Raw genomic sequence first — 15,099 nt, 5'->3', positions numbered from 1 at the left:
AATGGCAGAATTTAATAATGGATAAATTTATCTTGCAGATCCTTTTCCATGGAACCTCTTTCACAAAGATTTTAACCTGTTTGCCTCCCACTATTTGGTATCTTAAAAAAAAAAAATGTTCTCATTGCCCTTCTGAGGCTGTCCTGATATTAAAACAAGATTACTCTCTGGAAAGATGATTTGCCAGGGCTTGAAGACCACTTCAATTCTCTGCCACCTAAAGAATACTACTTTACTTTCCCTGATGGCCATCACCATGATATCAAACTTGTGATAAAAGTAGGAAGAGGTATAAAACTAAAGACTTAGACATGTTTATTTGTGGTATTGGTATTTGAAACACCAAATATTGTCTTTTGAGCTTATTATACTGGTCAAATTAAGATTATAAATAATGTCTTTTCTCAGAAATAAGTTGTATATTTTAAAATTTGTGCCTAATATACAAACTATTTATTTTCGGTGATTATTAATACAATGAATTAATCTTTTGTTGCCCAATAGCAGCCTCCTGGTGACTCTGTAAATATTAAATGAGAAAATATAAAATATATTCAAAATACACAGTTTAAAAGTTATGATACTGAACTATTAGAATCATGATAATAAAATACGTTTGTTCTTCCCTACAAGAAAATAGTGTTTAATGTTATCAGCTCCTGTATTTTAAACTTTTCTCCTTCAAAGACTTTTCACACAAATACAAAGCATGAAAACCATTTGCATATAGTACCAATTTGTGACTTAGTTTGTATATGAATAATAAAAAAACATTAAAGAAGTTGTTCAGAAATTTAAGTATTTTTTATTAAATTTGATTTTAGATTTATTTCTCATAGTAGATCAATGAAAAATACCCTTTGTATATATAGTCACATTTGCAAGCCTATCCATTATTATAATTATATCTATATGTCAATAACCATTTTGTACTAAATATACAATTTATTTAAATATATATCATCTGATAACCTCTCCAGTTAGGTTTTCTTTTATGTGTAATTCCTACACGTGTGGTATTTCAACTATAAAATACAGTATTCAGACCCAACTATATATTAAGATGCTTAACTTTTAGTATCTGTAGCTTTCATATTAAAGCATCACAGGCAGTAGGAAAGTATGCCAGTACAACCTTGAGTATAAAACAAAGAATAGAACTATGCCCATGAGAGACTTGGAAACCAAAACAGATTGTCATTAACACCCCAATTCAATATGACATTTGGTTTATGCTCAAGGTTTACTTTCTAGGAAAACGTGAGACAATTTATATAGAGAAAATTATTTTATAATTATCTTAGTCTAACTCATAATGCAATTTCTATATGGTATAATTGTGGCAAAATTGGATGATGATTAAAAAAATCTATAATAATAATATCAATGATCAAATGTATTGGGTGATTGAGCTTAAACTTCCACAGATAGTTTCCCTATGGAAGCTATTTAGTCAGTGAAGGAACTAGGTTTAGTTAACAATTAGTTACAGGTTGGAGAATTAGAAAAAGTCTATGGCACATGTACCCATGCTTCTGGATAGGAAAACCTGTTAAACTGAGTGTGTAAGTTTCCGTAAAATTAAAATAACTACTGGGTTTTGTGTCCATGCATCTCTTAACTAATTATATAGAACATTATGATAATTACAGCACAATATGGGGTTCATTATCCACAGGAGCAATTTAAATTATGTTTGTTTTCAGTGACCACAGAGTACAGTGCTACCTGTAGGTTATTTTGTAAATGTATATTTTAGGTCTCATCAGAGGCAAGTGAATATGCATAGGCAAATACACTAATAAATATCAAAAGATCTTTCTCAATATTGGTAAGAATTATTTCAGGGAAATTTTTTTTCCTTTTCTTTTCTTTCTTTTTTTTTAAAGTCAGCATTTCTTTTAGTTTTTATTTTGTTTCCATCTGGAGAGGCATACTTAACCACCCATTTTGGGTCAATCCATGCTTTTTCCTATCTTTGTTCCCTAGCATGCAGTCTAACTACCTAACTCTGTCTTATTCATTTTGTTAAAGCTGTGTTACATGTACTGGCTAATTACCATTTTTTTCTCTTTCGTGTGAAATAATTTTCTTTCTTAGTGGCCAAACTAAAGCAGTACACTCTTTCCTCATGTATGTGGCTCTTTTAAAAGTAAGTTCTTCTTGACCTTGGAGTCTAGACAAATGCTAATGTTGGTACTCTAAACATGTTGTAATCTGAGTTATAGAAATGTGTAAATTGATGCAAATTCCCCAAAGAACATAATACATTGAGCAGCAAGAGGGAAAAGTGGAGTAAATGACAGAAAATAAGGATGAAAAAATTCAGATATGTTGGGACAAAAGAAGAAGAAAATCATAAGATAGAAGGGAACAAATCAGGGGAAAGAGACAAGATAGAAAAGAGAGGTTGGAAGACAGGTGTATTTGATGTATTCAGAATAAGAATAAAAATGATTTCCTTTTACTGAACATAAATAAAATCACATGCAGTAACTGTCCTGCAGCAGGAGAATTATAATTCACAGAAGGATGTAAAAAGATCAAAATATAAGTAGCTCAACAAGGCATAAATCAAGACACATATACTATGAGGCTCTAGAGAACGAGGAGTGACAATAACTTAATTATTTGAGAGTTTAGAGAACTCTTAACCATTAGCTCAGTCTTCCTTGCAAGAGTACATACTATGTTTGCTCAGAGAAGCAAGCAGTATAGTTGACTTCAGGAAGTTTTTGGTTTCCTTAGACATGGATATTATGAGTTTTAGAAAGAAGAAAAAGTTTGCCAATAAATTTGGAGTAGGAAATTAACGTTTAGGAAGAAGAAAACCCAAACACTTAGGCTAGGGTGATAGCCACTGTTCAAGTTCACTTCTGAATGTGACTATTAATGTACTCCCTATGGCCTCTGGTGGGAAAAAAAAACAGAAACAAAAAAACTACATCCAAGTATGGAGAGATCACTATAAAGGCTGACAGTGCTAACAGAACTAATATCTAATAGGAATCAAGTGTGAGGGGCAAAGCAGTGTTTCTATGAGGTTATTTATACAAAATATATGCTAAACAATGAGAATCACATTGTAATTTAAAAGAGCAAAAATAATATGAATAGCAGAGTGCAGACTGAATAATAAATAACAGCATATCAGTAGATGCCAAAGTACTATAGACTTCATTTTTGTCCCTAAAGGAAGTCAGTGTAGTTATTGAGTGATGGCAGTGTAGGCTAGTGAGGAGTTAGATGTTTCAGAATAGTAACAGTGAGTAGAAAGTCCTAAGATGCCTATTGTTTTTTTCCCCCACATTTAACATCTCTAATACCAGAGTACATTGTTCCTTGATACCTACCTTAAAGTTGTTGCTTAGACAACAATCATGGAATTTTCATTGCCTGTTCATGCATGCACTTGATTGTTTGCCCTGCTGGCATAACAGTACAAGTGAAACTCCTTGTTATAAAAGTCAAGATTATCTTATTATTCAAGAAACACTTGGGGAAAGAATATGAATATTAATTGTTGTCTGAAAACCTTTTATTAAACCTTCCAGTAAGATCAAGTAAGGGATAGCATCAAAATATGCAGAGAGAGCATCTTGGAAATTATCTTGAGGGAAAAGTACTATTATAGGAAATACTGCATCACTAGGACTGCATTGAAAATTATACCCTGTGCATAAACATATATCAGTGTTTCTTAAGTCAAAAGGTGATCCAAAAGAGTCAGACTCTAAACATGTAGAAGTATTAAGAATATCCAAACAAATACATTTTTGTTACATTATCCTTTTTATATGTATACAAATTAGTATTATAAAACTTTGTTGATTCTAAGAGTTCTTCCAATGAGCATAAAATTTCTAACTTATAAAAGAGAATACATTGACAGTATTTTTTAAATTTATTTTAAATTTAAAGTGTAACAATTCATGGTGGCTTAAATTTGATGAAAACATGGTATTTGAAAGGACTATATGAATAATGTGGAGGGTCCACAATGACTGTTGGAATAAAAAGGAGACATGGAGAAAAGAGAAGTCACTCTTTATTAGCCAAAGTGTAGCAGAGAAGACAACCTCCACAGAAAGTGCTTCAGAGTGATTAAGCACAGAAGAGATTTTATAGAGTTTTGGTGGACAGAGATACCCTGAAGACATATGGCAACAATTCTGAGAGCAACAAATATTAAGAAGTACCAACAACAAAATCTCCTGACCTTGGTGAGCATCCTTATGAAGAAAATTTTGAATTCTCTATCAAGTAAATCACATACCTCACTTTCATTTGAGTCAGTTTCTGGAAATTTATCTTGTTCCTTTGTTTGGACCATATGTCCTGATTTCTTTATATTTCTTGATTCTTTTGGTTGGTGTCTGCCCAAAAAACAAAACAGCCACCTGTCCCAGTCTTCATGAACTGACCTTATACATGACCTCATACATGAACTGACCTCATACCTCTCACTAATCAGCCTCGTTAGAGATTCTGAAAGCCTTTCAAAGTTTCATGGTAGTTCAACCCACTTTCTCTGTTTTTAGTGGTCCCCAGGTGTCTAGAATACACTGGATTTAATCAGTGCTCTGACCTAAATGGAACTAAAACCACTTCTTTGGGCATTCTCCAGAAAAGTTAGATCATGGGAGAATCCATCCAACAAGTTGCCTCCCCAGGGAAAATCTGGGGTCTGGTAGGGTTTTTTTTGTTTTTTGTTTTTTTGTTTTTGTTTTTGTTTTTGTTTTTTTGCCTGTTTTCTCTGTGCTAAGCCAATGAAAGGGGCTATATCACAAGCTGCATGCTAGATCAAACTGTCATCTTTGTTTCACACTCACTTCCAGATGGCTAGAGTATGCCAGGTCTTCTTAGCTCTCCAAGACAGTCAAAACAGAAGCCGGTCCTTTGGGCAGCCCTCCCAAAAGTTGGGGCATTCCATGTATGGTGCAACTCTCTCCCACCCCAAGGAGAAACTGGGAGCTGGGTTTACTTATCCACTTGCTTTATGCTAATCTGGTGGAAGTGGCTATGGTGAATGTCAGCTCAAAGTTCCATTTCTGTTCTTAGGAGCTCCCAGATGGATAGATTACGCTGGGGTCCTGTCTGCACTCTGACACAAGCCAGACTGAAACCAGTCCGTTGAGTAGACCATGGCAAACTTAGAATGTTGAAAGCACAAATTCTCCCCAGGAAGAGAGATAGAACTTTTGTGTTCCAGGGACATGTGTATTTACAGCTTCCTAAATATTGTAAATGGCCCTCCAAAATGATTGTGGCAATTCACTTTTCCTCTGGTATCATCACACTACTTCAACTTCCATATCACTAGGTTGGCCCCATTGGTTTCTGTAGGACCAGTCTCCTCATTTTCTTCTTCATTAATATCTTGGCTATTTCTGGCCATTTTTCTTTCCACATAAATTTTTTGAGCAGCTTACCCAGTTCAAAAAAATAAATAAAAGAGACCATTGGATTCTTGATTGGGATTACATTAAATTCCACTTACATCAAGTATCTAAAATAGTCAAGGGGCACCTGGGTGGCTCAGTCGGTTGAACGACTGACTTCGGCTCAAGTCATGATCTCACAGTTTGTGAGTTTGAGCCCCGCGTCGGGGTCTGTGCTGATAGCTTGGAGCCTGGAGCCTGCTGCAGATTCTGTGTCTCCCTCTCTCTCTCTCTGCTCCTCCCCCACTCATGCTCTGTCTCTCTCTGTCTCAGAAATAAACATTAAAAAAATTTTTTTTTTAAGTCAAATTCATAGAATCAGAGAATAGAATGATGGTTTCCAGGGGCTGAGGGGAGGGGGAAATGGAGAGTTGTTTTCTATAAGGCATAAAATTTCATTTATATTAGATAAATAATAAGTTCTAGAGATCTATGGTACAACATAATGCCTATAGTTAATAATACAACAAAATTTAAGAGAGTATATATCATGTTAGTGTTTACCACAATAAAAAAGGAAATATTAAAAATAACTTGTTTTCATATGTATGAAATACAAATATACATGCATCACACACACACTCTATTCTTCAAGAATTGTTATATTCATTTTGGAAAACTTCATAAGTGATCTGACATTCACCTGCAATCAAGAATCTTGTATGATAAGGTTAACTTGAATTTTCTCCTTAATCTGTTGTATATCTAATATGCTTATCTTTGATCTTTTTCTTCCCTTTACTAGCATTTATTGCTTTGTTCTCCTTCTTTGGATTTTTGTAAAAGATGCATTCACCTTCGTTTTCATTTAATTTTTGACTATGCTTTCTACTGCATCTTTGTTGTCATATTCCCGATGTCTCTTTGTGGTTTTCTTTTTATCTAAAAATTCTATTCCGTTCAGTTTTTAATCTTTTAAACCTATTCTACCAACGCTCTCTCTTTTAATCTTCTCTTGGTGTCCCTTTTTGTTGTGGCTCTTGATCTTTTGGTTTAGTTTCCCACTTTATCAAAAATAACTCACTGTCCTGCTTTGTTTTATGATTAAGAATCTTAGATGAAATTTATTTTATAATAATTAGATGAAAGTTATTACATATATAAAAATGTTTGATGACATGCTAATTCATTACTTTAATGTCAGATTCAATTTAATTATGAGATATTCTGTGTTGATTGAAATATTTCACATTAATAACAAACCTGTCTCCCATAATAAAAATATAAAGATTCCCCCAAAGCACAACTATAACAGCTAATAGTTGTCTATACTGTGTAAAAAAAAGGGAAATAATTATTCTCTTTGTTCACATAAAATTTACTTTTTATTTCTTTATAATTTTGTACATATATATATATATTTAATACCTTCAATAGCTCTGATGGCAATATTTAAAAAAATAATTCATAAATGTATGGAGCGACATTGCTAAATTGTAGTAATTGAATGTAGTAATAGTAAACCAAAAATCATTTAAGACACAGAAACTTCAAACATTGCTAGACGCAGAGGGAGCTAAGCCAGAAAATGTTAAAAAAAAAAAAGCATTGTAAGTGAGTAGAAGTGCAGGTTACCCCTTTTGGCATTAAGTGCTTTGAAACTCAACATCAAAAACTATAATATCAGTCAAGCAGGGTTTCTTTTTCCTATAGATTTTTCTTATAATTTATAATTTATATATGTGTATGTATATATACTTATACATTTTTACAGTTACCTTTTGCTAGCCAAAGTGTAGTAAATGATTTTTTTTGTATTGTCTTCAAATTTAAACCATATTTACACCATGGCTGAAAACCTCCACAGAGACTTCTCTGTGCTGTGTTCTGATACCTGAAGATGAATAAAGCAAAGTGATTTGACTTAATACTATACGCTTATACTGTGCTGAGTGCTCTTTATGTGTTAATTCATAAGATCCTCATCCTTACTGCAATATTGTTAATATTCAGTTGACCAAAATATATTTCTCATATGTATTTAGTCTTCATTACAATTCCTGGTTCACAGCTCCCAAAACCCTTGGAATCTTCTAAGTGATAAGAGCATGGGGAGCACTTTTTTTCTTTAGTTCAGGAAAACATTTCAGAGCCATAAAGGTGAAATGGGTGTGTGGTTATTCATAACAAGCCCCTAACACCAGTAAGCGTTTATGTTAATGAAGGTGACTTTTGGAAAGCTCCAAGGATGGGGGCTGGTTGCCAGGGAGACCATCTGTGAACTAAAGGGTTGAAAATTTCATTTCCACCTCCTGATTTCTAGAGAGTAGGGAGGGGCTCGAGGTAGAATCAACCACCAATGGCTAAGGTATTAATCAATCATCACTATGTAATGAAGCCTTCACAGAAATCCAAAAGTAGGGGGTTTATAGAACTTCCAGGTTTGGGGAACCAGAACGCTTCCATGTGCTACTGTGTCATGTCATAAACCCCAGGAAGATAGATTCTTCTTCATGTGAGACCACACCCTATGTATTTCTTCATTTGAGCCTTGATTCCCGTCCTTTAATATTCGTTGTAGTAAATTAGTAATCTAATAAGTAAATGAGTTTGCTAAATTCTGTGAGCTGCTCTAGCAAACAAATCTAACCCAAGGAGGGGGGCTGTGGCAACTTCTGATTTATAACCACTTGGTCAGGAGTATGGGTAGCAACATGGACTTGTGATTGGCATCCTGACTTGAAGGGAGTTATTGGATCTCTAATTTGTAGCCAGTTGGTCGCAAGCATAGGTAACAACCTGGATTTGGAACTGGCATCTGAAGTAGGGGCAGTCTTGTTTGCCCGAGGCCTTTACCTGTGGACTCTAATGCTAGTTCCCGATAGATAAAGCCAGAATTAAGTTGAATGGAGGTGAACTGGTATCTAAGAATTCTTTGTTGGTGTGGGGAAACCCCTCTTCACACATTGGAATTGGGTCCAGGATTTCAAATGACTTACTCTTCCTATCTCTAATTTTTGATTAACTTCTATGTGTGTAAGCTCTTATCATCTATAAATCAATTATAGTTACAGAGAATACTTATATAAGGATTTTTTAAAAAATGTATTGTGCAGCTATCTAATATTGATACAGGGGAAAAAACATAATTTAGAACCAAACCATTTATGGCCATTTTGATCTTAATTGATCAATTCATGCTGGCTGGAACTAACTCTCTGAACTGATTGTTTTACTTAATGTTGGCTTCTAAGAGTTGAAGATGGAACAATGCAACTTTTCCTACTTCCTTAATTCTAAACAAAGGGGATTCCTGGAGTAGATGACAGCCATATTTTAATGAGTCTTTCACTACTGCAGTTATACAAAGAACTAAATAGAGTATGCAGAGATAAATTGCTCTCAATTATAGATAATTAAATATCAGGGAGGAGGCAAAGGAAGTGTCTCTAATAAAAGGAAAAAAAGAAAACCCTAAGAGTCAGAGAATGGCAGAGAAATAGGAGGAGAGAGGAGAAGCTTAGAGAAACCATAGTCTACATGAAAATTCTTTGTCCTTTGTTGTTGTTCCTGTCTATTAAATGTAAATGTCTCTGTGTCCCTAACTTTCAGTAGAGGGTGCTACCATAGTCTGCTACACAGTCTTTATTCATCGGTTTGCTTTTGGTGGAATTTAAAGAAAAGCCATAGTCTCATTTCAGTAATGGAATTACCTGGAACACAAGACTTGCTCCAGATACAGATATAATATAAAAATCAAATTAACATTACAGAGTCATGCATTCTTGTGTACATGTGATAAAAAATAATAACAACAGCAAAACAAGCAAACAAAAATCAAAACAAAAACAAAACCCATAACATCCTCAAATACCTTCCATACACCACCAGTCTCTGAAGAGATTAGGGAATTAAGACAATTAGGAATTTACAACAGGAATGAGGTGTGATTTAAAGTATCTGGTTTGGGGCACCTGGATGGCTTAGTTGGTTAAACTTCTAACTCTTGACTTGGTCTCAGGTCATGATTTCATAGTTCCTAGGATGGAGCCCCGCCTCCAGCTCTGTGCTGTTAGTACTGCAGAGACTGCTTGAGATTCTCTGTCTGTCCATCTGTCCTTCTCTCTCTGCCCCTCCCCCACTTGCACTCTCACTCATGTGTGCTCTCTCTCTCAAAAAAAAAAAACTTTAAAGTATCTGTTTTTGAATTATCAAACATAACTTCATTAGAAACATTGAAAATATATTATGTGTGTTATATATTTTACTGTTATCTACTATATTCAAAATACTGAATATGTTATAGTAGGTCCAAATTACATGGGGCTTTGCAGAGGCTTGATATGTGGTTTTATCTTTATACTGAGCACAATAGAAATCCTTTGAAGTAAGGTAAGCAGGGGACATTTGTATTTGACCTGAAGTTTTGACAGAGCACAGACTTAAACACTGATTTCAAGGAAAGTCAGACTGGCTCTGAGAGTGCAGCAAAGTATTATTATATTAGTTGAGGTTAAGAATAATAGAGGCTGAGACTACTTTGATGAAATTGCTAAATTTCCACTATACATAGGTGTGTGTTTATGTGTATGTATGTGTATCTGTGTGTAATGGGTGTAAAGACTGCTAGGTAGGAAGGATTGGTAGAATCAGTGGACATTTAGAAAAAAAAAGTACATGGAAATAAAACTTTAAAGATAACAGGGACTGGGGTGCCTGCGTGGCTCAGTAGGTTAAGCATCCGACTTTGGCTCAGGTCATGATCTCATAGTCCGTGAGTTCGAGCCCCGCGTCAGGCTCTGTGCTAACAGCTCAGAGCCTGGAGCCTGCTTCAGATTCTGTGTCTCCCTGTCCCTTTGTCCCTCCCCTGCTCATGCTCTGTCTCTCTCTGTGTCAAAAATAAAATAAAATAAAATAAAATAAAATAAAATAAAATAAAATAAAGATAACAGGGACTTACAGTGAATGGAAAAACAACTGAGGTACATTCATATAGCGAATGCTATTCAGTGATAAACAGAAATAAACTATAAATCTTTACAAAAACTTGGATGATTCTTAAGTGCATATCATTAAGTGAAATAATTTTTTATAATATCATTTACACATTTTGGAAAAGGTAAAAGTATTGAGACAGAAAATGCATCAATGGTTGTCCAGGGTTTTTAGAAGTGAGATTAAATAAATGAAGCACAAAAAAATTTTATTAGGGCAGTGAAACTATTCTGTGTGACATAAGGATAGTTATTAAAAGGCAAAATGTATTTTTTTCATATTGAGTGTATTTTTATATGGAAAATGGTGAACATATGACATTATACATTTTCCCAAACCCTTAGAATCATACAGAACACAAAGTGAACCTTAATGTATGTGAATTTTAAAACATCAGTAAGAGATCAGGGAGTCCCACGATCCACAGGAAACTATATAAAAAGAATTTTGATGTTTTAAACAAGTGTGAAAAAGCTTCACTGGTGGGAGAAGACAAAAAGGTGCTGATCTAAGTCTTTGGGAATTACTGCTGTCTAACAGACTATAGGCAAAAAGAGTGGGCATAAACACTGTACTTTAGATGATAAAGTAGCTTCTCATGGGGATATGGGTCAGCAACTTTAAAACCACTATAAATTAATATTGGCTTCTAACAATTTAAGTAAATGGATGTCTGATTGTTGCAGATAGCTTTCTAACTGTTGGGTGGAAGTTTACAGATAAGCAACAAGAGGAGGCTAGAATGAACCAAGAGGTTATGGATTAAAATTGGAAACAACAGAATGAATGGTATTTGGCTAAATATAAATAAAAATGGTTACATATAGAAATATTTATAAATACTTATATAACCACTGATTATAAAACACAAATATATTTCCTTGCTCTGTCAGATAAAAGCATCTGGAAACAAAGATACTCCAGTAGTACAAGCATAGTTAGTGCCCGTATATTAGTTTCTAATAACATTCTTCAATATGAGAACAAGAAATTTCTAGATAAATCAATGATTATAAGACCAGGGAAACAGACAAGTTGGGCCTGGATATCTTATAGTTCCAGAAAGTAGGAAAGTACTAAAACAAACAATAACAACCAAAAAAGGGACTATAATTTAGGAAAAAGTCAAAAGTATACAGGATCCAACAGAAAGAGAGCTCAATGGGAAAGTCAGAACTATTTAAGGGGGAAAAAAAAGATTGTATTGGGTTATAACCTAGTGTAGAATATAAGTATCCATGAATTAATAATGATATAAACAAATGATTAATAAGTGAGAGAGAAGAGATAAATCTACTATGCAGAATAATTCCAAATAATTTATTCTCCACATTTAAGGCAATTGATGATACTGTCCCATTCAAGAAGGGGCTGCACATAAGTGACTTCCTTCCAAAAAGTAAAGTATGGAAAGAGAAGGAAAAGAGTAACATTACGGTGGAGAAACCTGAAAACACACTGTCAGGCAGTTAATCAAGTGTAACATCAACAGTGATAGGTCACTTTGATATTATGTATCCTCTATAAGTATGTACCATAGTAATGTAAGATGTTAATAACTGCTGAAAGTGGATGTGAGGTAGATGGTAATTCTCTGTACTATTTTGAAATTTTACCGTAAATCTAAAACATAAAGGTTATTAGAATAATAATGATGTTGATGATGATGATGCTTGCAGATTTAATACCTAAATGTTTACCTCTCTATTTTCTATTTCCTGAAAAAAATATGGAATTCTGTTCCATGAAAACTTAGAGAATATATCAGACTCATTTCTGGCCTCATTTCTTCTCCTATAGCAGGGTACTTGACTTCCTCTTCCTGTTTTTTACAGACCTCTTTGCCTTATAAAATTCGAACTATGCAATCTCCCGATCTTCCTCCTCTTTTCTATAGACTGGAAGCTAACTTCTAAAACGAAAAATAATCACAACACCAAGATGAAAAGTAAGACATTTTGACCTGACCTCCATATCATTTGGGTCCCAGATAACTTCCAGTACTTTAGCATGAAGTCTAATTGGATATAATTCATCCCTTTGTATCTTTCATAACCTTTATGCTTTTCTGTAGCCTTCGGATTAGGAGTGCCTCCTTCTCAAAGCCATTGTTTTCATGCCTGCACAGATTTCTTTTCTCCCTAATTTCCTCAGATATCTATTTCATCAAAATCTCTTCTATCTCCCATGTAGTCACCTAGTTTTTCTACTTACTATTTCTTCAATTTATAACATCATCCGAAGATATTTATCCAATAAAATCAACCAAACAATAGCAATGATAAACACATATATTATCTCCACTTCTCATTTCCTTTTCATTGGTTGTCTTACTGCATTTTGCCTTTCCTGAAGAAAAAATGACAATGTTGTTGCCTTTGCCATCATTTGTCTCTAAAGTTCTAAAGTCAATGACTAATATATTTTTTTTATTTTAATTGCTCTGAGACTTATGGTACTGTTTCTATTCCCAACTTTAAACTCTTTTCCCTGTCACTTAGTTGACATTATTTATTAATTCATCTTCATAATAATTGTGATGGTGGGTATAAAAATTAGGGCAGGGGGAGCCTGGGTGGCTCAGTCAGCTAAGCATCCAACTTTGGCTCAGGTCATGATCTCGTGATTGGGCTCGTGAGGTTGAGCCCTGTGTTGGGCTCTGTGCTGATAGCTCTGAGCCTGGAACCTGCTTTTGGATTCTGTGTCTCCCTCTCTGTCTGCCCCTCCTTTGCTCACTCTCTCTCTGTCTCTCTCTCTTTCTCTCTCTCTCTCTCTCTCTCTCACACACACACACCAATAATAGACATTAAAAAAAAGTTAACGTTTCTGCCCCTGGATGCTGCTGAGTAAGCATCTTTAAAGTCTCTCCCCTGCCCCAACTGCCGTCATGTCTAAGTCAGAGACTCCTAAAGATGCTGAACAGCTGTAGAAGTTTTTCATCAGAGGTTTGAGCTTTGAAGCAACTGATGAGAGTCTGAGGAGCGATTTTGAGCAATGGGGAATGCTTACGGACAGTGTGGTAATGAGAGTTCCAAATGCCAAGTGCTCCAGAGGCTTTGGGTTTGTCACCTATGCCACTGTGGATGAGGTGGATGCAGCCATGAATGCAGGGCCACACAAGGTGGATGGAAGAGTTGTAGAACCAAAGAGGGCTGTCTCCAGAGAAGATTCTCAAAGACCTGGTGCCCACTTAACTATGAAAAAAAATTTTGAAGGTGGCATTAAAGAAGACACTGAAGAACATCATCTGAGAGACTATTTTGAACAATATGGGAAAACCAAAGTGATTGAAATCAAGACTGACCAAGGCAGTGGCAAAAGACAGGCTTTACTTTTGTAACATTTGATGACCATGAATTTGTAGACAAGACTATCATTCAAAAACACCATACTGTGAATGGCCACAATTGTGAAGTAAGGGAAGTTCTATCTAAGCAAGAGATGGCTGGTGCTTCATCCAGCCGAGGAGGTCAAAGTGGTTCTGAAAACTTTGCTGGTGGCTTTGGAGGTGGTTTTGGTGGGAGTGACAACCTTGGTCGTGGAGGAAACATCAGTAGGCGAGGTGGCTTTGGTGGCAGTCAAGGTGGTGGTGAATAATGGTGGCAGTGGGGATGGCTATAACAGATTTGGTAATGATGGAAGCAACTTTGGAAGTGGTGAAGCTTCAATGATTTTCGCAATTACAACAATCAGTCTTCAAATTTTGGACCCATGAAAAGGAGGAAATTTTGGAGGCAGAAGCTCCGGCCCCTATGGTGGTGGAGGTCAATATTTTGCCAAACCACGAAACCAAGGTGGTTATGGCAGTTCCAGCAGCAGCAGTAGCTATGGCAGTGACAGAAGATTTTAATTACTGGCAGGAAACAAAGCTTAGGAGGAGAGGAGAGCCAGAGAAGTGACAGAGAAGGCACAGGTTATAACACATTTGTCAACTCAGCCAAGCACAGTGGTGGCAGGGCCTAGCTGCTACAAAGAAGACATGTTTTAGACAAAACTCATGTGTATGGACAAAAAACTCGAGGGCTGAATTTGTGACTAATTGTATAACAGGTTTAGTTTCTGTTCAATGGAAAGTGTAAAGCATTCCAACAAAGGGTTTTAATGTAGATTTTTTTGCTCCCATGCTGTTGATTGCTAAATGTAATAGTCTGATCATGACTCTGAATAAATGTGCCTTTTTAAATAAATAAATAAATAAATAAATAAATAAATAAATAATGCAAATTTAAAAATCAGGGTAGGATAATAGAAAGTGATTAAACAGTGAGATTTTTAGAAAAGATGGTAAAAATATAATTCTCTCAGGGGTAAATTTGAGCAAAGATTAAGCCATACAATGATATGAATATATGTGAGAGGGCTATTTAGGGCATACCATACAGGAGGTGCTAAAGTACTGAAGCAGAACCAAATCTGGAATAATCTAGTGATAAACAACAAGACGGCCAATGTTGTCAGGGTTCATGAGCTAGAGTCAGGCACAGGATAAAGGGACAAAAGATCAGAGAGATATAAACGGACAAGATGATTGGTGGGACTTTACATGGCAGGAACATAATAGTTTATTGTATTTTGAATGTGATGGAGATAGAATTCTTTTAAAAGATAATCTAAGCTATATACAAAATTGACTGTAGTGAGATGAAAAATAGAGACAGAGATTTGATTGGAGGCCATTGCTATAGCCTAGCTGAGATGATGGTAGTGAGGTAGAGAAACTGAG

General features: G+C 35.2%; 1 pseudogene; it reads left to right on the top strand.

Annotated features, from left to right (window-relative positions):
* Positions 1-13,263: 13,263 nt before the first annotated feature.
* LOC131515460 (heterogeneous nuclear ribonucleoprotein A1-like) lies at positions 13,264-13,973 on the top strand (annotated as a pseudogene).
* The last annotated feature ends 1,126 nt before the right edge of the window (positions 13,974-15,099 follow it).

The sequence above is a fragment of the Neofelis nebulosa genome, chromosome 6 (genome assembly GCF_028018385.1).
Source record: "Neofelis nebulosa isolate mNeoNeb1 chromosome 6, mNeoNeb1.pri, whole genome shotgun sequence".
NCBI classification, from domain to species: Eukaryota; Metazoa; Chordata; class Mammalia; order Carnivora; family Felidae; genus Neofelis; species Neofelis nebulosa.
Note: the sequence above shows the minus strand (reverse complement) of the source record. Positions and strands in the feature narration are given on the sequence as shown.